The 24,823-nt window shown below is 40.1% G+C and overlaps 1 pseudogene; it reads left to right on the top strand.

Annotated features, from left to right (window-relative positions):
• The first annotated feature begins 8,363 nt into the window (after window positions 1–8,363).
• On the top strand, window positions 8,364–10,016 carry LOC120875373 (annotated as a pseudogene).
• Window positions 10,017–24,823: the final 14,807 nt, after the last annotated feature.

Below are 24,823 nucleotides of genomic sequence, written 5' to 3'. Positions count from 1 at the left end.
TCCCTTATGATTATACAGTGGAAGTGAGAAATAGATTTAAGGGCCTAGATCTGATAGATAGAGTGCCTGATGAACTATGGAATGAAGTTTGTGACACTGTACAGGAGACAGGGATCAAGACCATCCCCATGGAAAAGAAATGCAAAAAAGCAAAATGGCTGTCTGGGGAGGCCTTACAAATAGCTGTGTAAAGAAGAGATGTGAAAAGCAGAGGAGAAAAGGAAAGATATAAGCATCTGAATGCAGAGTTCCAAAGAATAGCAAGAAGAGATAAGAAAGCCTTCTTCAGTGATCAATGCAAAGAAATAGAGGAAAAGAACAGAATGGGAAAGACTAGAGACCTCTTCAATAAAATTAGAGATACCAAGGGAAAATTTCATGCAAAGATGGGCTCGACAAAGGAGAGAAATGGTATGGACCTAACAGAAACAGAAGATATTAAGAAGAGGTGGCAAGAATACAAGGAAGAACGATACAAAAAAGATCTCCACGACCCAGATAATCACGATGGTGTGGATCACTCACCTAGAGCCAGACATCTTGGAATGTGAAGTCAAGTGGGCCTTAGAAAGCATCACTACGAACAAAGCTAGTGGAAGTGATGGAATTCCAGTTGAGCTATTTCAAATCCTGAAAGATGATGCTATGAAAGTGCTGCACTCAATATGCCAGCACATTTGGAAAACTCAGCAGTGGCCACCGGACTGGAAAAGGTCAGTTTTCATTCCAATCCCAAAGAAAGGCAATGCAAAAGAATGCTCAAACTACTACATAATTGCACTCATCTCACATGCTAGTAAAGTAATGCTCAAAATTCTCCCTGCCAGGCTTCAGCAATACGTGAACCATGAACTCCCTGATGTTCAAGCTGGTTTTAGAAAAGGCAGAGGAACCAGAGATCAAATTGCCCACATCCGCTGGATCATCGAGAAAGCAAGAGAGTTCCAGAAAAACATCTCTTTCTGCTTTATTGACTATGCCAAAGCCTTTGATTGTGTGGATCACAATAAACTGTGGAAAATTCTGAAAGAGATGGGAATACCAGACCACCTGACTTGCCTCTTGAGAAATCTGTATGCAGGTCAGGAAGCAACAGTTAGAACTGGATATGGAACAACAGACTGGTTCCAAATAAGAAAAGGAGTACATTAAGGCTGTATATTGTCATCCTGCTTATTTAACTTATATGGAGAGTACATAATGAGAAACGCTGGACTGGAAGAAGCACAAGCTGGAATCAAGATTGTCAGGAGAAATATCAATAACCTCAGATATGCAGATGACACCACCCTTATGGCAGAAAGTGAAGAGGAGCTAAAAAGCCTCTTGATGAAAGTAAAAGACGAGAGCAAAAAAGTTGGCTTAAAGCTCAACATTCAGAAAACTAAGATCATGGCATATGGTCCCATTACTTCATGGGAAATAGATGGGGAAACAGTGGAAACAGTGGCTAACTTGATTTTGGGGGGCTTCAAAATCACTGCAGATGGTGATTGCAGCCATGAAATTAAAAGACGCTTACTCCTTGGAAGAAAAGTTATGACTAACCTAGATAGTATATTCAAAAGCAGAGACATTACTTTGCCGACTAAGGTCCGTCTAGTCAAGGCTATGGTTTTTCCTGTGGTCATGTATGGATGTGAGAGTTGGACTGTGAAAAGGCTGAGTACCAAAGAATTGATGCTTTTGAACTGTGGTGTTGGAGAAGACTCTTGAGAGTCCCTTGGACTGCAAGGAGATCCAACCAGTCCATTCTGAAGGAGATCAACCCTGGGATTTCTTTGGAAGGAATGATGCTAAAGCTGAAACTCCAGTACTTTGGCCACCTCATGCAAAGAGTTGACTCATTGGAAAAGACTCTGATGCTGGGAGGGATTGGGGGCAGGAGGAGAAGGGGATGACCAAGGATGAGATGGCTGGATGGCATCACTGACTCGATGGACGTGGGTCTGAGTGAACTCCGGGAGATGGTCATGGACAGGGAGGCCTGGCATGCTGCGATTCATGGGGTTGCAAAGAGTTGGACACGACTGAGCGACTGAACTGAACTGAACTAAAACTAAAACTTTTTAAGTGAGTCTCGGGCATTCAAACCATGGCCAGCCAGCTCAGTGCTTTGGAAATTCCATACCAGATTCGTGCATCCTAGCATGTGGAAGGATTCCTTTTCAACAGCTCTCAGTTGAAGGGCTACAGTATCTTTCTAGGAGAGGACATCAAGATTTCTAATCATGCTTCAGTTATCTGTTGCAGACATTATGCTCCAGTGAAATTCAGTCAGGAGTCAGTTCTTAAGTCCAGTCTCTCCTTGTGGGATGGAGGCTCTATTTTAAGTGACTATTGGGGCCCAGATCACCTATACTTCAGTTTGTTTGTCCTGCATTTAAGAAGCAAGTAGAGAAACCAGAGGTTATAACCTGATCTACATCCCTTCATCCCCAGTTGAATGCCTACTTTATAATGAGTATCTCTCAGAGAGAAATATATCTTTGTCCCCACCCCCAACTTCAGAGCCCTAACTCAGATATTTTGCCTCAGGGTAAATGCAGTCCATAAAACAGAAAGCTCTGAATCTCTTCCCAAGCAACTGACTTAATTGAAACAGAGTGTGGGGAATTGAACCCAAAGGAATTTTCAAAACAATGGAAGTATGATGAAAAGTAATTAAAAAGAAACTGGTAGATTGCTTAGAAATATAAGGTGCACTATTATTTGACTAAGTTTCCAGAAAAAATAAAAAATAATCAGGGAAAGAGACCAAAACAATTTCAAATGAAGACCTTGAAAACTGTCCTTGTAAAGAAGCCTGAATTTCACTGAATCATTCTGTAAGAAATTTATGCCTCAGGTCATTTTTGATGATGGAGAAATAAGCCAGAAATTAGTGGAGCTTAAGAGCTAGATGTTATCACAATAAACAAACAAAAATCATCATTCCAGGATGACAGTGCTCATGAAGACTTCACCCTCATGTGGCAATGACAGTGGCCCACATTATGGGGGTGAAATATACTTGGCTAAAATAATCTTGCTAGTCAGTAAACAAAGTAAGGAACCAACAGCAAAAACAAGTCCCAGACAGTGGAAAGGGGAACATACAAAGTTTCTACAACATTAAATATAAGTTGATAAAATTTCTGTAGTAGAACATGCACACAATTGCTACTTTTTAAAATATCTAGTTCCCCCAAAATACATATGAAATGTATACATGCACATATATATACACACACATATACATTTATAAATATATATGTGTTAAGTCACTTCAATCAGTGTGTCCAACTCTGTGCGACCCCATGGACTGTAGCTTACCAGGCTTCTCTGTCCATGGGATTCTCCAGGCAAAAATAATGTAGAGGGTTGCCATGCCCTTCTCCAGGGGATCTTCCCGACCCAGGGATCGAATTCGCAACTCTTAAGGTGTCCTTTTCATTATAGGGGACTGGAATGCAAAAGTAGGAAGTCAAGAAACACCTGGAGTAATGGGCAAAATTGGCCTTGGAATGAGGAATGAAGCAGGGCAAAGACTAATAGAGTTTTGCCAAGAATGCACTGGTCATAGCAAACACCCTCTTCCAACAACACAGGAGAAGACTCTACACATGGACATCACCAGATGGTCAACACCGAAATCAGATTGATTATATTCTTTGCAGCCAAAGATGGAGAAGCTCTATATACAAAACCAGGAGCTGACTGTGGCTCAGATCATGAACTCCTTATTGCCAAATTCAGACTCAAATTGAAGAAAGCAGGGAAAACCGCTACACCATTCAGGTATGACCTAAATCAAATCCCTATGATTATACAGTGGAAGTGAGAAATAGATTTAAGGGCCTAGATCTGATAGATAGTGTGCCTGATGAACTATGGAATGAGGTTCGTGACACTGTACAGGAGACAGGGATCAAAACCATCCCCATGGAGAAGAAATGCAAAAAGCAAGATGGCTGTCTGGGGAGGTCCTACAAATAGCTATGAAAAGAAGAGAGGTGAAAAGCAAAGGAGAAAAGGAAAGATATAAGCATCTGAATGCAGAGTTCCAAAGAATAGCAAGAAGAGATAAGAAAGCTTTCTTCAGTGATCAATGCAAAGAAATAGAGGAAAACAACAGAATGGGAAAGACTAAAGATCTCTTCAAGAAAATTAGAGATACCAAGGGAACATTTCATGCAAAGATGGGCTCAATAAAGGACAGAAATGGTCTGGAACTAACAGAAGCAGAAGATGTTAACAGGAGGTGGCAAGAATACACAAAAGAACTGTACAAAAAAGATCTTCACAATCCAGATAATCATGATGGTGTGATCACTCATCTGGAGCCAGACATCTTGGAATGTGAAGTCAAGTGGGCCTTAGAAAGCATCACTACCAACAAAGCTAGTGGAGGTGATGGAATTCCAGTGGAGCTGTTTCAAATCCTGAAAGATGATGCTGTGAAAGTACTGCACTCAATATGCCAGCACATTTGGAAAACTCAGCAGTGGCCACAGGACGGGAAAAGGTCAGTTTTCATTCCAATCCCAAAGAAAGGCAATGCCAAAGAAAGCTCAAACTACCGCACAATTGCACTCATCTCACATGCTAGTAAAGTAATGCTCAAAATTCTCCAAGCCAGGCTTCAGCAATACTGAAAGCAAACTTCCAGATGTTCAAGTTGGTTTTAGAAAAGGCAGAGGAACCAGAGATCAAATTGCCAACATCCACTGGATCATGGAAAAAGCAAGAGACTTCCAGAAAAACATCTATTTCTCCTTTATTGACTATGCCAAAGCCTTTGAGTGTGTGGATCACAATAAACTGTGTAAAATTCTGAAAGAGATGGGAATACCAGACCACCTGACCTGCCTCTTAAGAAACCTATGTGCAGGTCAGGAAGCAACAGTTAGAACTGGACATAAAAAAAAAAAAAAAAAGAACTGGACATGGAACAACAGACTGGTTCCAAATAAGAAAAGAGTACATCAAGGCTGTATATTGTCACCCTGCTTATTTAACTTATATGCAGAGTACATCATGAAAAATGCTGGGCTGGAAGAAGCACAAGCTGGAACCAAGATTGCCTGGAGAAATATCAATAACCTCAGATATGCAGATGACACCACCCTTACAGCAGAAAGTGAAGAGAAACTAAAAAGCCTCTTGATGAAAGTGAAAGTGGAGAGTGAAAAAGTTGGCTTAAAGCTCAACATTCAGAAAACGAAGATCATGGCATCTGGTCCCATCACTTCATGGCAAATAGATGGGGAAACAGTGGAAACAGTGGTTGACTTTATTTTTCTGGGCTCCAAAATCACTGCAGATGGTGACTGCAGCCATGAACTTAAAAGACACTTACTCCTTGGAAGAAAACTTATGACCAACCTAGATAGCATATTCAAAAGCAGAGACATTACTTTGCTGACTAAGGTCCGTCTAGTCAAGGCTATGGTTTTTCCAGTGGTCATGTATGGATGTGAGACTTGGACTCTGAAGAAGGCTGAGCACCGAAGAATTGATGCTTTTGAACTGTTGTGTTCGAGAAGACTCTTGAGAGTCCCTTGGACTGCAAGGAGATCCAACCAGTCCATTCTGAAGGAGATCAGCCCTGGGATTTCTTTGGAAGGAATGATGCTAAAGCTGAAACTCTAGTACTTTGGCCACCTCATGTGAAGAGTTGACTCATTGGAAAAGACTCTGATGCTGGGAGGTATTGGGGGCAGGAGGAAAAGGGGAGACAGAGGATAAGATGGCTTGAAGGCATCACTGACTTTATGGACGTGAGTCTGAGTGAACTCCAGGAGTTGGTGATGGACAGGGAGGCCTGGCATGCTGTGATTCACAGGGTCACGAAGAGTCGGACAGGACTGAGCAACTGAACTAAACTGAACTGATGTCTCCTGCATTGGTAGGAGGGTTCATTACCACTAGCACCACCTGGGAAGCCTCTGTGTGTGTGTGTGTGTGTGTGTGTGCGTGTGTGTGTGTGTGTGTGTGTGTACACCTCATGCGAAGTGTTGACTCATAGGAAAAGACCTTGATGCTGGGAGGGATTGGGGGCAGGAGGAGAAGGGGACAACAGAGGATGAGATGGCTGGATGGCATCACCGACTCAATGCACGTGAGTATGGGTGAACTCCGAGAGCTGGTGATGGACATGGAGGCCTGGCATGTTGTGATTCATGGGGTCGCAAAGAGTCGGACATGATTGAGTGACCGAACTGAACATATATGTATTATACATATATATATATAAACATTTGATATATATATTGGGGGGGACTGGATATTAAAAAATATAGAAACTGTGTCAGTGTTATACCAGAGCAATTTTATCAATATAAGATGTATATAGATAGGTACAGATGTAGTTATAGGTATATTATGCAAATAGGAAGTTCTGACATGTACACAGAAAAAAGCAACTAAACAATGGAAAAATATACTCTGTGAGATCAACCAGATGTGAGCTGTAACAGACAAAAACTTCAATATGGCCATTATAAATATATCTCACAAACTAAAGAGAATGATGCTAAAAGAAGTAAAAACCATGCAATGACAATATTCCAGCAAAGAAAAATATTAATACAGAAATAGAAAAAATGTGGGCTTCCCTAGTAGCTCAGCAGGTAAAGAATCCACCTGTAATGCAGGAGACCATGTTTCAATTCCTGGGTTGGGAAGATGCCCTGGAGAAGGAAGAGGCTACCCACTCCAGTATCTTGGGCTTACTGGGTGGCTCAGACAGTAAAAGAATCTGTATGCAACACAGGAAACCTGGGTTTGATCCCTGGGTTGGTAAGATCCTCTGCAGGAGGGCATGGCAACCCAGTTCGGTATTCTTGCCTGGAGAATCCCCATGGATAGACATGCCTAGAGGGCTACAGTCCATGGGGTCGAAAAGAGTAGGGCATGGCTGAGAGACTAAGCACAGTACAGCACAGAAATAATGTAAAACCAATAGCAATTTGGAGCTGAAAAATACAACTGGAAGAAACATTCCTTAGAGGGATCTACTAGCAGATTTAAATTGGCAGATGAAAGAATTAGTGAACTTGAAAATAAATCAACAGAGCTTATGAAATCTGAGTAATAGAAAAAAATGAAGAAAAATAAAAAGATGCAGAGAAATGTGGAAAATCAGTAAGCTCACCAATACATGCAAAACAATTAACAATGTAATAATAAGTACAGTTCAGCTCAGTTGCTCAGTTGTGTCTGATTCTTTGCGACCCCATGAATTGCAGCACGCCAGGCCTCCCTGTCCATCACCACCAGAGTTCACTCAAACTCAGGTCCATCCAGTCGGTGATGCCATCCAGCCATCTCATCCTCTGTCGTCCCCTTCTCTTCCTGCCCTCAATCCCTCCCAGCATCAAAGTCTTTTCTGATGAGTCAGCTCTTCACATGAGGTGGCCAAAGTACTGGAGTTTCAGCTTTAGCATCATTTCTTCCAAAGAACACCCAGGGCTGATCTTCAGAATGGACTGGTTGGATCTCTTTGCAGTCCAAGGGACTCTCAAGAGTCTTCTCCAACACCACAGTTCAAAAACATCAATTCTTCGGCACTCAGCTTTCTTCATAGTCCAACTCTCACATCCATACATGACCACTGGAAAAACCATAGCCTTGACTAGAGGGACCAGACTTATTTAAATGTAAATAGACTAAATGCTCCAATCAAAAGACACAGGGTAGCTGAATGGACAGAAAAAGAAGACCTATCTAAATGCTGCCTACACATGACTCAATGATTTAAAGACACAAAAACTGTGAAAATGATGGGATGGAAAAATACATTCCATGGAAATGGAAAGTTGGGGTAGCAATACTCATATCAAACAAAACAGACTTTCTAAAACAAAGACTGTAACAAAAGAGAACAAAGAGAAAAAGAGGGAAAAAATATTTAAAGAAATAATAATTGAAATGTCTAAACCTGATGAAAAAAATTAATCCACACATCCATGAAGCTTAAAGGACTCTAAGTAGGATTAATGCAAAGATACAGAAAAACATCATAGTAAGAAGATAAATAGGAAATAGAAGGCTTGAATGCACTGTAAACTAAATTGACCTAACAGAGCTCTATAGAACACTTAAAACAGTAGAATATATACTCTTCTCAAGTGCACAAAGAGAATTCTCCAGGATAGGCCATAGAACAAAATTCAATATATTTAACAAAACTGAAAGACTATAACTGTTTATGAGGGCCTGGCTCAGCTCGAGGTGGCTCTGAGTCAGCTAGTCACCTCCGTCAGTCATCTCTCAGCTGCCCCGGAGACCCTGCGGGGGCTGAGGGGCACCGGGCATTGTGAAACCCTGGCGGCGGCAGCAGCACGGGGGTTAGCAGGAGCCACCTGGGATGTTCAGTCATGACACAAGTGCTCACGGAGCAGATCCAGACGGCCGCGTCTTGTTACCTCAAACGTCGGCAGTACCAGGATGTGCCCTGCCGGCTGAAGCAGGGCCTGCGCCGGTTGCTGAAAGCCCAAGAGATGGCAGCCAGCCTCACAGCCCAATCAGAATCTGGTTGTGCCTTCACAGTGTCTGCAGCCTCTTGCGAGGGAGAGCCCCAGCAATATGAAGTACAATAGGAAGGCTGTGGAATTTTCTCACCCACTCTGACTCCCAGCAGAGCCACGAGGTGAGGAGGCCAGCGCCGATGACATTATTGTGCAGCTGCGGCCCACGCGGACCAGGCAGGATATCCTGTTTTCGTGTAACTTCCGGCTGTGGGGCTTCCTGGACAACAAGTGCGTGGTCCGTCCACCGGAAGACAAGCTGCTGTTCCTTTCTCCGCTGCCTCCAGAGGGACAACACTGCGCTGGGCAGCGTCCTCGCCTGGCACATCGTACCCGGTTTGTGGCCCGCTGAGAGGATGGACTATCAGCTCTATGCCAGCGGTGGCTCCTCCGACGAGGGCCCTGGCCTAGAGCCCGCTGACATGCCAAAACCTGCCCTGCAGAACGAGGAGGCGCTGGAGGCCCTGCGGGAGAGCATCAAGCACGTCCGGGACGGCCCCCCGTCCCTCACCACCATCTGCTTCTACGCTTTCTACAACACGAGGCAGCTGCTGAACACGGCGGAGGTCTCCCCGGACAGCAGGCTGCTTGCCTCGGGCTTCGACAACTCCTGTATAAAACTGTGGAGTCCGCGTTGCAAGAAGTTAAAATCTGAACCACCTCAAGTCGACGCATCTCACATTCACTTGGCTTGTGATGTCCCGGAGGAGGATGAGGACGACAGCCCAGCTCTGGAGATGAAAGTCCTTCGGGGACACTGTGGGCCGGTGTATGGCACCAGGTTCCTTTCGGACAGCTCCGCGCTGCTCTCCTGCTCTGAAGACACATCCATTAGGTATTGGGACCTGGGCAGCTTCGCCAACACGGTGCAGTACCAGGGGCACGCCTGCCCCGTGTGGGACCTGGACATCAGCCCGCACAGCCTGTACTTTGCCAGCGGGTGCCACCACTGCACGGCCCGCCTCTGGTCATTTGATCGGACGTACCCGCTGCGAATCTACGCCGGGCAACTGGCGGACGTGGACTGCGTCAAGTTCCACCCCAATTCAAACTACTTAGCCATGGGCTCGACCGACAAGACGGTGCGGCTGTGGAGCACCCAGCAGGGGAACTCAGTGAGGCTCTTCACCGGCCTCCGCGGCCCCGTGCCATTCCCTGGCCTTTTCCTCCAATGGTAAGTACCTGGTGTCTGCAGGCAAGGACCAGCGGCTGAAGCTGTGGGACCTGGCGTCCGGGACCCTCTACAAAGAGCTGCAGGGCCACATGGACAACATCACCAGCCTCACCTTCAGCCTGGACAGCAGCCTGATCGCGTCAGCATCCATGGACAACTCAGTGCATGTCTGGGACATCAAGGGCACGCACAGCCACACGCCCACAGACGGCTCATCCAGAGAGCTCCTGGGCGTCTACACCCACCAGATGAGCAATGTGCTGAGCGTGCAGTTCATGGCTTGCAACCTGCTGGTGACCGGTGTCACACAAGAAAATGAGGAACCTTGATTTGTATATTTGATGTAATGGGCTGGTGCGTGCAAAGGGCACAAGACTGCAAGTCTTAGGACAGACGGATGGAATCACTACCTGATTGTGAAAGACCCACAGGATGTCCTGAGCCCCCCACCCTCTTCTCAGTCCTTCTCCAGTGTGGAAGGACAGGGGAAGGAAGGGTGGTGATGGGAATGAACATGAAATCTGGAATCACAGAGATACTGCTGTGTCCTCCTGTGGCTCTTTCCAGTCTCTGGCGCCAAGGCGACCTTGCTTCACTGGGGCTGCACTCAGCAGGAAGATGTTTGCTGGGCGCCCTCCGTAGGAGCAATGCTGCAGGGTCACTGAGTGGAAGGAACTCTATCAGGGTAAGAATGCAGGGGTGAGAATTAGGAAATGGAGCAGGGTCATGCTAGCAAATGTCTTTCCTTTTCTGTGATTGCAGAGAACTAGGATTTTTATTGTTGAGAAGAGGAAACCTAGCACTGACAGAGAGCCTTCTCTCCTCTCATCTTTCAGGTTTTTCTCCTGGCATTGGCTGTGATACCTGGAATTTTGAGGTTCAGGGGATTCAGAGAACTTGGTTGTTCAGTCTATTGGGAGAAAGGAGAAATTTCTGGGGGACAGACGGATCATTCCAGCTGATGTTTCCAGAAATGGGTGTGTGGATTTCACGGAGAAAGTTTTGGGCTCTTGCATGCATGGTGGGAAAGAAAGATTATTTTGGGGATTGCACCTCTATTAACAGTTCTATCCCCTGAAAGGGCAGATTGTAGTAAATAAATGAAAATAATTGGAAATGAAAAGTGGTAAGTTAGAAGGTGTTCAATTTCCAGATGATTCTGAGGTGTGGCTTTTCCAGTGTCTTTTTCTCCTGAGATGGTCCCTTCTACTTCCTGCTTTGCAATAGCAGTTTAATGAACAGTCTGTGAAACATATCTTAAGTGTAAACACAGGCATCAAAAACTGCACTCTGAGGATGAAGCAACTTCTGATTTGTTGGAAAAGGATTAAATATTTGTTTCCTGAAGAGAATTTTTTGTATTTTGTTTTCTATTAATATGTATTTAGTTGCAAAAAAAATAAAGGTTTATGATCTTATAACCAAAGTGGAATAAAATTTAAGTCAATAATAGAAAGAAATGGAGGAAACATAAATATGTGAAAATTAAAATAGCACATTCCTAAATAACATGCCAAAAAAGAAATAAGAGAAACTATAAATTACTTTTAATGAAATTAAATAAAGACACAACATGCCAAAACTTATGAATTTCAGTAAAAATAATGCTTAAGGAATTTTTATAGCTAGAAAGGTCTACATTAAGAGATCAATAACCCTTCAACCTAAAAAGTTACTTTTAAAAAGTAAAGCCTATGTCCAAAAGAAAATAAAAAGATTAGAGCAGAAATTAATGAAATAGAAAATAGAAAAACAATATAAAAATCAATAAAACCAAAAATGGTCATTTGAAGAGATCAACAAAATGGCAAAGATTTCATTATGTTGACAGAGAAAATAAGCGAAGATTCAATGCAAAGAAAGAAGGGAGCAGATACTACTTTTGACTCTACTAAAATTAAAGGGACAATGAAAACTGTAGGAAAATAAAAAACTTAGGATAAATGTACAAGTTCCTGGAGAAACAAAAAACTAACAAAGCTGAATTCAGAAAAAAAAAATACAGAATCTGAATAGTCATATAATAAGTGAAAGGTTTTAATTACGAACGAAAAACTTTCACCACCACCACCAAAAAGTCCAAGCTGATATGGTCTCACAGTTGAATGTTTGCCAAACATTTGAAAACTTAATTTTATATGGCCAATATTCTTTTGATAAGACCAGTATTGCCCAGATATCAAAATAGATGAAGACATAATAAAAAATAACACTGCACAATAGTTATCTATTATGAATACAGATGCAGAAGTGCTCAAAACAATATTAGCAAGTTAAATCCAACAGAGTGTAATAATAGGCTAATCTATGGAGACAGCAAAACAGTGGTTGCCTAGGACTGCTGGCATGGGTGATTAGCAGAGAGGGGATAGTTAAAAGTGTATGAGGTTTATATTTTGAGATGATGAATATGTTCCATAAATGATCATGATAATGATTACAAACTTTGTGAATATGCTAAAAAACACTGAATTGAACAATTTAAGAGGTTATGTGCATTGCATCTCCAGAAAGATACTACCAAATTAAATACTTTATAGTATAATAAGGTGACGTTTGACAAAAGCTTTTGCTGTGTCTGTTGAGATGATCGTCTGGGTTTTTTATATGTTTTAATTGGAGGGTAATTGTTTTCAGTGTTGTATTGGTTTCTGCTGCACAACAATGAGAACTGGCCATAATTTTATCTATATATATATATATATGTGTGTGTGTGTATATGTATATCAGAGAAGGCAATGGCAACCCACTCCAGTACTCTTGCATGGCAAATCCCATGGACGGAGGAACCTGGTAGGCTACAGTCCATGGGGTTGCTAGGAGTCGGACACAACTGAGCAACTTCACTTTCACCTTTCACTTTCATACATTGGAGAAGGAAATGGCAACCCACTCCAGTGTTCTTGCCTGGAGAATCCCAGGGATGGGGGAGCCTGGTGGGCTGCCATTTATGGGGTCTCACAGAGTTTGACACGACTGAAGTGATTTAGCAGCAGCAGCACATATGTGTGTGTGTGTGTGTGTGTGTATATATATATATATCCCCTCCCTCAAAAGCCTCCCACCCCTCTCCTATCCCACTACTCTGAGTTATCATCAAGTGCCAGGCTGGGTTCCCTGTGTTATATAGCACTTTCTCACTAGCTAGCTATCTTATATGTCAATGCTACTTTCTCAGTTTGTCCTACCATCTCCTTCCCCTGCTGTGTCCACAAGTCCATTCTCTATGTCTGTATCTCCATTACTTCCCTGAAAATAGGATCATTAGTACTACTTCTCTGCTGCTGCTGCTGCTAAGTCGTTTCAGTCATTTACGACTCTATGTGACCCCATAGACAGCAGCCCACCAGGCTCCCCGGTCCCTGGGATTCTCTAGGCAAGAACACTGGACTGGGTTGCCATTTCCTTCTCCAATGCATGAAAGTAAAAATGAAAGTGAAGTCGCTCAGTCGTGTCCGACTCTTAGCGACCTCATAGACTGCAGCCTACCAGGCTCCTCCGTCCATGGGATTTTCCAGGCAAGAGTACTGGAGTGGGTTGCCATTACTACTTCTCTAGATTCCATATATATATCTGTTAATATATGATCATATGGTTTTTAGTCTTCCATTAGTTAATTTGGTGTATCACATTGATAGATTTGTGAAAATCGAAAATCCTTGTGTCCCTGGAATAAATGCCACTGGATCATGGTGTATGATCCTTTTAATGTATTGTTGGATTCAGACTGCTAATATTTTGTTGAGGATTTTAGGGTCTACATTCATCAGTGATAATTTCCTGTACTCTTATTTGTGATATCTTTGTTTGGTTTTGGTATCAAGGTGGTGTGTTCAGAAGTGTTCCTTCCTCTGCTATTTTTTTGCAAGAGTTTCAGAAGGATAGGTTTTAACTCTTAAGTATCTGATCAAATTCACCTGTGAAGCCATCTAGTCCTGGACTTTGGTTTATTGGGAGTTTTCAAATAAAGGATTTAATTTCATTACTGGTAATTTGGTGGTTCATTTTCTCTGTTTCTTTCTGGTTCAACTGTGGAAGGTTGTACATTTCTGAGAAATTTTCCATTTCTTCTTGGTCGTCTATTTTATTAGGATATAGTTTTTTGTAGTCTGCTTTTGTGATCTTTTGTGTTTCTGTGATGTCAGTTGTAGCTTCTCCTTTTTTGTTTCTAATTTTATTGATTTGAGACCTCTTCATTTTTTCCTTGATGAGTCTGGCTAAAGGCTTATCAAATTGATCTTTTCAACGAACCAGTTTTTAGTTTCACTGATCCTTTCTATTGTTTTCTTCATCTCCATTTATTTCTGCGTTGACCTTTATGATTTCTTTCCTTCTGCTAATTTTAGGTATTGTGTACTCTTTTTTTCTGTAGTTGCTTGAGGTATAAAGTAAAGTAGTTCATTTGAGATTTTTCTTCCTTATATCATATTTTCCTAAGGTAAAATTATACTGCTATTAACTTCTGTTGTAGAACTGCTTTTGCTGTGTCCCATAGATTTTGGATCACCTTATTTTCATTTTCATTTGTCTCTACAAATGAAAGGCTTTGTTTTTTTCTTTCATTTCTTCAGTGATCCATTGGTTACATGTCGGTTACACGTTGTTTAGCCTCTATTTGTTTGTTTTTTTGAAGTTGTTTTTTTCTTGTAGTTGATTTCCAGCCTCATAGTATTGCAGTCAGAAAAGATGTTTCATATGATTTCAATTTTCCTAAATTCCCTGAGACTTGTCTTGTGGCCAGCATATGTTCTATCCTGGAGAAGGTTCCATGTGCACCTGAAAAGAATATGTATTTTTCTGCTTTCAGATGAAATGCTCTGTAAATATCAATTAAGTTCATCTGGTCTAATGTGTTATTTTTTTAAACTGGCTCAGATGGTAAAGAATCTGTCTGTAATGCGGGAATCGTGGGATTCAATCCCTGGGTTGAGAAGATCCCCTGGAGGGGGGCGTGGCAACCTGCTCCAGTATTCTTGCCTGGAGAATCCCCATGGACATAGTCCATGACAGGCTATGGTCCATGGGTCACAAACAGTTGGACATGATTGAGCAACTTAGCACACACAGTTGATTTACAATGTTCATTGTGCATCCATGCTCAGTCATGTCTGATTTTGTAACCCCATGGACTCCAGCCCACCAGGCTACTCTGTCCATGGAATTCTCCAAGCAAGAATACTGGAGTGGGTTATCATTTCCTCCTCCAGAATGTTGTGCTAGTTTCTGCTGTATAGCAAACTGGATCAATTATGTGTATACATATATCTACTCTTTTTAGATTATTTTCCCATATAGGCCTTTACAGAGTATTGAGTAGAATTCCCAGTGCCATACAATAGGTTCTTATTAGTTATTGATTTTATATAGAGTGGTTTATATATGTCAATGAAAATCTCTCAATTTATCCTTCCCCTCCTTACCCCCTTGGTAACCATAAGTTAGTTTTCTACATCTTTGACTCTATATCTGCTTTGTAACTAAGTTCATTTGTACCTTTTTTTTTTTTTTTGCTTCCACAAATGATATCACATAAGATTTGTCTTTCTCTGTTCAACTTAATTCACTAAGTATAACTGTAAGTATAACAGTCTCTAGGTCCATCTCTCTTGCTGCAAATGGAATTATTTTGTTATTTTTGTGGCTCAGTAACATTCCATTGTATATATATGTACCACATCTTTATTCCTTTGTTGATGGACATTTTGATTACTTCCAGGTTCTGGCTATTGTAAATAGTAGTGCAGTGAACATTGGTATGCATGTATCTTTTCCAGTTATGGTTTTCTCCAGATATAGCCCAGGAGAGGGATTGCTGGATCATATGGTAGCTCTGTTTTTAGTTTTTTAAGGAACTTCCATACTGTTCTGTATAGTGCCTGTACCTGTTTAAATTCCCAACAACAGTGCAGGAGGGCTCCCTTTTATTCACACCCTCTCTAGCATTTATTGTTTATAAATTTTTCATCATGGCCATTCTGACTGATTTAAAGTGATAGTAGCTTTAATTTGCATTTCTCTAATAATTAGTGATGTTGAGCATCTTTTTATGTGTTTTTGGCCATCTGTACATCTTCTTGAGTGAAATGTCTATTCAGATCATCCACCTGGTTTTTTTGATTGGACTCTATTTTTTTTTTTTTTTAATATTGAGTTGCATGAGCTGCTTGTTTATTTTGGAGATTAATCCCATGTCACTTGCTTTGTTTGCAAATATTTTTTTTCCCAATCTGAGAGTTGTCTTTTTGTTTTGATTATGGTTTCTTTTGCTGTGAAAAAGGTTTTAAGTTTAATTAGGTCCCATTTGTTGATTTTTGTATTTATTTTCATTACTCAAGGAGGTGGGTTGAAAAAGCTTTTACTGAGATTTATATCAAAGAATATTCTGCCTATGTTTTCTATGAGTTTTACAGTATCTGGCCTTACATTTAGTGCTTTAATCCATTTTGAGTTTGTTTATGATATTAGGGTTCTAATTTCATTCATTTATATGTAGCTATTCAGTTTTCTCAGCATCACTTATTAAAGCAATTGTCTTGTCTCCATTGTATATTCTTGACTCTTTGTCATAGATTAGATTACTGTAGGTACCTGGGTTTAATCTTTGGACTTTCTGTCCTGTTCTATTGATCTGTATTTCTGTTTTTGTGCCAGTACCATACTGGTTTGATTGCTGTTGCTTTATAGTATAGTCTGCAGTAAGGGAATCCAGTTACTCCAGCTCTGTTTTTCATTCTCGAGATTCCTTTGGTTATTTGGGGTCTTTTGTGTTTCCATGCAAATTATAAATGTTGTTCCAATTGTGTGAAAAATGTAAAAGGACTGAATGATCCATTTTACCAATTATTGGTAATTTGATAGGGACTGCATTGAATATGTAGATTGCTTTGGTCTGTACAGTCATTTTCACAGTATTGATTCTTCCAATCCAAGAACATCTGTTTGTGTCATCTTTTATTTCTTTTATCAGTATCTTATAGCTTTCTGAGCATAGGCTTTCTGCCTCCATAGATAGGTTTATTCCTAGGTATTTATTTAAGGCCAATGTTTCCTTATTAGAGTTTCTGTTGGGATAATGTGTCCATTGACATATATAAGGTATTAAAATCCCTTACTATTATTGTTTACTGTTGATATTTATTTTTATGTCCATTAATATTTGCCTTTGTGTTTATGTCCTCCTATGTTGAGGGCATATATATATACAATTGTTACATCTTGTTCTTGGATCGATCATTTGCTCATTACATAGTGTCCTTGTCTTTTGTAGCAGTCTTTATTTTTAAAGTATTTTTTTCTGGTGTAAGAATTGTTGTTCTGGTTTTCTTTTGATTTCCACTTGTGTGAAATACATTTTTCCATCCCCTCACTTTCAGAGGATGTATGTGTCTTTAGATCTGAAGTGAGTCTTGTTGGCAGCAAATATTCAGGTCTTGTTTCTCTAGGTATTCAGATACTCTGTGTCTTCTGATCAAAACATTTCTTTTATTGATGAATAATATTCCATTTTGTGGCTGTACCATAGCTTGTGTATCAATTTACACATTAAAGGTCGCTTTGATTGCTTACAATTTGAGGGAATTATAATAAATCTGCTGTACTCATCAGTATGAAGACTTTTGTGTATGACAGAAATTTTTTAACACATTAGGTAAGTACCTAAACACCACAATTGTTGGACCACAATTCTACATTAAGACATGTTGACTTTGTCAGCAGTAGTTGAACTACAATCAGAAGTAACTGAATCAATCATTTTACATTCCTACCCACGATGAATGAGAGCTCCATGTGCTGTAAATACTAACCAGCTATTGGTACTTGCAGATTTTTGTATTTGTTATTTTAATAAGGTATTTATTTATATTTTTATTTGTGTTTCCCTGAAGACAAATGCTCTTTATCAACTTTTCATAGGCTTTTTCATAATGAAGGAAACAAAACAAAAGGCAAACTACTGAATGGAAAAAGATATTTTCAAATGATGTGTCTGATAAGGGATTAATATCCAAATTATGTAAGAACTCATACAACTCATTATCGAAATAAACAATCCCTTTAAAAAATGTTTGAAAGACCTAAATAGACGTTTTTCCAAAAATGACATAAAGATGGCCAACAAGCACAGTACACATCATGACTAAATCATCAGGGAAATACAAATAAAAACCACAATGAGATATCATTTCATAAATATGAGAATGGTTGTTATCAAAAAGACAGTTACCAAGTGTTGGTGAGGATGTGGAGAAAGAGGAACACTTGTACACTCTTGGTGGGACTGCAGATGACACAGCCACTGTGGAAAACAGTATGGAGATACCACGAAAGTAAAAAGTATAAATGCCATACAATCCAACAACCACTACTTGGTATTTGTTCAAAGAAAACAAAAGCACTATCTCAAAAAGATACATGCACCCCTATGTTCATTGCAGCATTATTTACAGTAGCCAAAATATAGAGGTAACTTAAGTGTCCATTGATAGAGGAAGGAAAAGTATAGATGTGTGGGTGTGTGTTGGTGTATATATATATATACACAATATTCCACACATATATAGTGGAATATTACACAGCCAGAAAATAATTAAATTTTCTCATTTATAAAAACTGGATGAATCTATATGCCATTATGCTAAATAAAATAGAGAAAGATAAATGCTATATGATTTCACTTATATATGAATTCTGAATAACAAAAGAAACATATAAATATGACAAAACAGATTCATAGATGCAGCACACTAACTAGTGATTGTCAGAGGGGAGAGAGGGGAGGTGGGTGAAATTGGTAGAGAGGATTAAGAAATACAAACTTCCAGTTATAAAGTCAGTCACAGGATATAATGCACAGCATAGGGAATATAGTGAATAATATTGTCATAATTTTGTATGGTGATAGATAGTAACTAATCTTCATAGGGTAATAATTCCGTAATATATAAAAATATCAAATCACTTTCTTGTACACCTGAAAGTAATGTCAATTATACTTCAATTAAAACAAGTGTTATTAAAATCTACCTTAATTTTTTCTTTCATGTGTTGTACTGTTTCCTATCTTAAAGCTCATCACCAAGTCTAAAGTCACTAAGATTTTCTCCTGTATTTTTTGTATTTATATACTTGTTTCAGAACCTCATTATGTTGATTACTACAGCTTTATAGTACATTTTAAAACTAAAAAATATGAGTCCCCCAATTTTGCTGTCTTCTAACACATCTTTTATCTATTCTGGATCCTTTATGTTTTAATACAGAGTTTTGAAAAGTCTTGCCAATTTTTAAAATATATGCATGCCATGCCAGAATTTTATAGGAAATTTTTTGCCTGTAGATTAACTTAGAATAAATTGCCACTTTATAGTTTTAAAATACTAATTACTTAACACAACAAATATTTCTTTCTCACCTTACATGTTCTCTTGGGATAACAATAGGATAGTAACACTGTCTCTGCTCTACAGAGCTCCCAGTCTACTGAAAGTGAAAGTGAAGTCACTCAGTCATGTCCAATTCTTTGTGACCCCCTGGACTGTAGCCTACCAGGCTTCTCTGTCCATGGGATTCTCCAGGCAGGAATACTGGAGTGGATTACAATTTCCTTCTCCAGGGCATCTTCCCAACCCAGGGATCGAACCCCGGTCTCCCGCATTGTAGGCAGACGCTTTAACCTCTGAGCCACCAGGGAAGCCCCAGTCTACCGAAGGACATCAGAAATAGAAATTAAAAATTGTGCCTCAATGTATTTATATTGTACTGACTCTTAATAAAGACATGTGCCTACTCTCTTTTTGCACAAGGGGTGGGAGTGACCAGCTCTACCTTGTAGTGGAGAAACAGAAGGTGACAATCTGATGCAGTTTGCATGAGTGGTGACCAAGCTAGGTATTGAAGGATCAATGTAAATTTCACAAGTAATGCATGGCAGAGGTGGTTCTTAGATGGTAGGAGTTGCAAGAAGATACGGTAAATGGCCAAATCATGAAGAATTTGTATTCCACTCAAAGGAGTTTGAACATTTATTCATAAAATACAAAAATACAGGGAGCTAGTGAAACATATGATCAGATTTGGTAGATGAACTGAAAGACAAATTCAATGTGGAGAGTGAAGAATGCACCAGAGCTAGAGTGGGCAAAAAGGCAGAAGCATAGATACAAGAGTACATAAAGGATAACCTATCGTGTAAATGAAATTTATATGACTCATTTATTTGACACATGATCATTGCTTTCCTTTTAATGATTGCTTTCATAATTTTCCTGAGCTGTGACAAAACACCAGCTTCTCTATGCTTTGTAGATCACCCCTCTTCATATTTTTGTTTTCGCATATTTCAATTTTATATCCATTCTTTTACTTTACGCCTCATAAAACCCAGCATGTACCTAACCTCTTTAAATTTGATCAACAAATTCTCTTAATATACTTTGTCGTATTTATCTGGACTAGATATTTGAATTGTAAATTTTAGAAAACATTTTGATCGTAATTAGTAAGAATTTTCTTAAAATTACCTTACAACAATGAGATTTAATTTTCTTTTACCAGTGTTTTTCTCTTACCTGTTTCCTCATAAAAAATAAGCGAAAAAAGAAAGATAAGACTGAAAGCAGCTTATTTAGGTTGGCTTTAGTTCAAGTAAAACCAAAATGTCCCAACCCTAACCCTGATTAAATTGAAACAGTTTTGTATATTATTTCAGAGGAAAGGACTCTACTGGAAGAAAAAAAATGCATGACAACTTCTGTGTAATTATTGACCTGTTTGTTCTTAGTATACTTTCATGAAAAGTTCAAATGGCAATTCCCAAATTGTCACCAATAGACACAACAGATATTTGAGCAAGTTTGCATCTGAACAATTATTAAAATAGATTTGCCTAAGCTGAAATTATTTTAATGTTTTATATTCTCAAATTGTCCTTTTGAGTCAAGTTTGGATATCAAGAAGGACTGCATGATATGTGTAAAGAATTTAGAAGGAAAACTACCTTGAGTACTAGAAAGAAACAGAAATCCAAGTCCTGCTTTATCAAAAAGTCTAAACATAACTCTTCTCCAACAATGATACATCCATCTTTGTCTTCCTTAGAGAGTTCAAGTAGCTTTCTCAGTATAGCCTATAAATAACTCCTATTGGAATATCTTGAGAGAAGGGTTAACATATTGATAAATACACTTTGAGAGCAGCTAAAGGAATTTGTGACTGATATAGTTCCAGAAGGAAATAAGGGACCTGGAGACAGGTTCAAGCCTACACATATGCCAGTCATAGCAAATGGATGCGCAGGGTGGTAAATGTGGGTTATTCTCACAGCAGTGGGCTGTGTCGAGTTACCCAAGTGCCGTAACTGGGTATAATAATCACACACTTGTCTTAATGTGTCACAATCTTAACAGGACAAACCACTGTCCACTTCAAATGGAGACAGTCTGGCAAACCTGATCAGATTATTGCTGTCATTATTTCAAGCAAATTAACAGGTTACAAGATTGTTCACCTTGTCTGACACCATTGTGAAGTTTGACAGCCTGGGTGTCAAATGAGAAAATACATCAGACTGATTTGCAAAGAGCTCACCTAAGATGACTCATTCAGTCCAAAGGGTGTCTACTTGGATGAATGGTTAGCAATTAGACGCTTCCCTGGGGTCAGTTTAGCACTAAACACAGTTGCTGTTTCCTCCAGAAGTCCCTGGAATAGTTATGCTCTGGGGTAAGGCTTTTGAAAAGGACAGCCTGACCATTAAAACCCAATACAGTTGCCCTCTTTGTACCAGGAATTTCTCACTGGAAATCATTGCTTCCCAGGCATCACCTGCGATCCACAGCTATATATACAGGAAAAACAGTTTTGAGTGTCATTCATTAATACTATCACAGATTAGCGAAAGGGGAAAGCTTAACAGTTATTTCTTCTGTATCAGAAAACAGTGTCACTCTTTACTGTCCTGGCTCCCTCACTGTCTTAACTAAGTCAGCTCTGTATTTCCAGTCTCCCTGGTACATGTCGGCGTGTGTGCGTGTGTGCCCACGTGTGTGCAGTGAGCACTGGCACCATACTTTCTGTGTGGGTGCATGCATGCTCAATTACACAGTCGTGCGTGACAACTTGGGACCCTATGGACTATAGTCCTCTAGCTCCTCTGTCCATGGGATTTTTCAGGCAAGAATACTGGATTGAGTTGCCATTTCCTCCTCCATGGGACTTTCCTCACCCAGAGATTGAACCCGCATCTTCTGCATCGGCAGGCAAATTCTTTACCACTGAGCCACCTGTCCCTAATCCTAATCCTAAACCGTTCCTAATCCTAACCCTGTCTCAGCTTAATATGTCATGTCATTCAGGATGCAAAAAGGACTGGTAGATAGTCCCAGCCTCCCATAGTCTACTAAGTCAGGGGTAATTGACTTTTCGTTCACACTGTCGATAAGTGCACTAAGGGAGTTCTGCCCCCTCTTCAATTTCTTCCCTCTTAAATTCCTAAATTCCTTAAAAAAGAACTCCACCATGACCAACTTGTCTTCACTATGGGATCAAAGCAAAAACTTAGTAAAAATGTTGATAGCAACATTTCTATCAATATGTGAACATTGTTACTACTGATATATCTGACTCTTTTATTCCATCTGCTATTCTCCATGTATTTTTATGCACATTTTTAAACTTTCATTTTCCCCTTTCTGCCTTCTATTAGATTTACGTTGCAGTATTTGTTCTCATTTTTCTCTTCTACTGTTTGGAAAAATTTCTCTTCTACTATTTGGAAACTTTTTCCCACTCTTGATTGGAAACTTAGGATCAATACAGTTAGAATTTGATTCTTAAAAATTCAAAAACAAAACAAATAAAAACTAAACTCTCAGGTAAAATTAGGCTAGATTTATCAACAAATAAGAGTACAAAAGGAAAGAATATTAAAAGTAAAGAAATACAACCAAATCAAAAAAATACAAACAAAACTATATCAGGATACTCGGCCCATTAAAATAATCTTGTATTTATAAATATTTAAGTTCATTCTGTAGCTTTAAATAGAAAATTGGAGGGGATGTGTAGAGAACAAAAGACTTTTTAATTTGTTTCTATTGCTTATTAATGCTACTCCCTGTAGTACTTCCCAGGTGGCACTAGTGATAAAGAACCCAACTACCAGTGCAGGAGATCAAAGTGACACAGGTTCAATCCCTGAGTTGGGAAGATCCCCTGAAGAAGGGTATGGCAACCCACTCCAGCATTGTTGCCTAGAAAATCCCATGAACAGAGGAGCCTAATGGGCTGCACTCTATAGGGTGCCAAAGAGCTGGACACAACTGAAGCAACTTAGCCTGTACGCATGCACCTAGTACTATATTTCAGTTGCCCTCAGACCTGTGTAAAGAACTGCAAAGGGTCTGGGATGTTTATGCTACTTGCATGCTAACAGGTTAATCTGCCTCCAGTTTTATAAATGCTGGTAGAAGACACAAGATTCCTGGGTCAGAAACAAAAGACTTCTTTACTTAAAGCATAGCAGGCAGTATGAGCTTCAATTTCATGGCAGTTACAATTGCCCATCAAATCCCAAAAGGACAATAGGCACATAGAGCTAGAAGGATGCTGTACACAAAGTGTTGTGCATCATGGCTGAGAGATTTTGAGCTCAGGAAATCCTATTCATTTATAAGAGTTTGCTAGAAAATCTGTCCAAACCTTGACCTAGGAGAAAACATTATTATGGTTGTTGTTTAGTTGCTAACTAATGTCTGACTCTTTGCAACTCCATGGACTGTAGACCTCCAGGTTCCTCTGTCCATGGAATTTCCCAAGCAAGAATACTGGAGTCGGTTGCCATTTCCTTCTCCAAGGGATCTTCCCGACTCAGGGATTGAACCCTGTCTCCTGCATTGGCAGGTGGATTCCTTACCACTGAACCACGAGGGAAGCCCATTGTACTCATTTTCAAGCAAATATTCTCTCTGCTCTCTGGAAGGAGAAACCATCTCCATACCACAAGGCTGTGCTTTATATAAACATCTTTGAAAAGATACTTTGGAACAAAAATTGTCAGTGACTCCACTCACAAAATATAGAGAAGTATGAGAGATTCAATGGAAAGTTGATTCTCAAAACTACTTGTGCTGCTACTGTAGTATAGTTAAAATATCAGTGTAATTTCTCCCTGGCCCTTTGCTACATCCCCCTGTGATATCCTGAATATAGGGAGCAGCAGTAAGAAAGCTCACCTTTCCTCTCCAAACAGTACCCCTCATAGTGGGTAGGGGTTTGGGGGCAAAGCAAAACAATTACTTCAAATAGTTGTTGTTGTTGAGTCACTGAGGTGTGTCTGACTCTTTGTGATCTCATGGACCGCAGCATGCTAGGCTTCCCTGTCCTTCACTGTCTCCTGGAGCTTGATCAAACTCATGTCCATTCAGTCGGTGATGCCATCCAACCATCTCATCCTCTGTCATCCCCTTCTCCTGGCCTCAGTCTTCTCCAGCATCAGAGTCTTTTCCAGTGAGTCAGCTCTTTGTATCAGGTGGCCAAAGTACTGGAGCTTCAGCTTCAGCATCAGTCCTTTCAATGAACATTCAGGGTTGATTTCTTCTAGGGTTGACTGTTTTGATCTCCTCGCTGTTAAAGGGACTCTTAAGAGTCTTCTTCAGCACCGCAGTTCAAAAGCATCAATTCTTTGGCACACAGCCTTATTTATGGTCCAACTCTCACATATGTACATGACTCCAGTGCAGCCCACTCCAGTGTTCTTGCCTGGAGAATCCCAGGGACGGGGGAGCCTCGTGGGCTTCCATCTATGGGGTCGCACAGAGTCGGACATGACTAAAGTGACTTAGCAGCAGTAGCAGTACATGCCTACTGGAAAAACCATAGCTTTGACTGTATGGACCTTTGTCAACAAAGTGATGTCTCTGCATTTTAACATGCTATCTTGGCTTGTCATAGCTTTCTTTCCAAGGTGTCAGCATGTTTTAATTTCATGACTGCAGTCACTGTCCACAGTGATTTTAGAGCCCAAGAAAATAAAATCTGTCACTGTTTCTAGTTTTTCCCCTTTTACTTGCCATGGAGTGATGGGACTGGGTGCCATGACCTTGGTTTTTTGAATGCTTAATTTTAAGTCAGCTTTTTC

Source organism: Oryx dammah, unplaced genomic scaffold (assembly GCF_014754425.2).
Source record: "Oryx dammah isolate SB20612 unplaced genomic scaffold, SCBI_Odam_1.1 HiC_scaffold_16, whole genome shotgun sequence".
NCBI lineage: Eukaryota > Metazoa > Chordata > Mammalia > Artiodactyla > Bovidae > Oryx > Oryx dammah.
The sequence above is the reverse complement of the archived record's forward strand: the minus strand, read 5'-3'. Positions and strand labels throughout refer to the sequence as shown.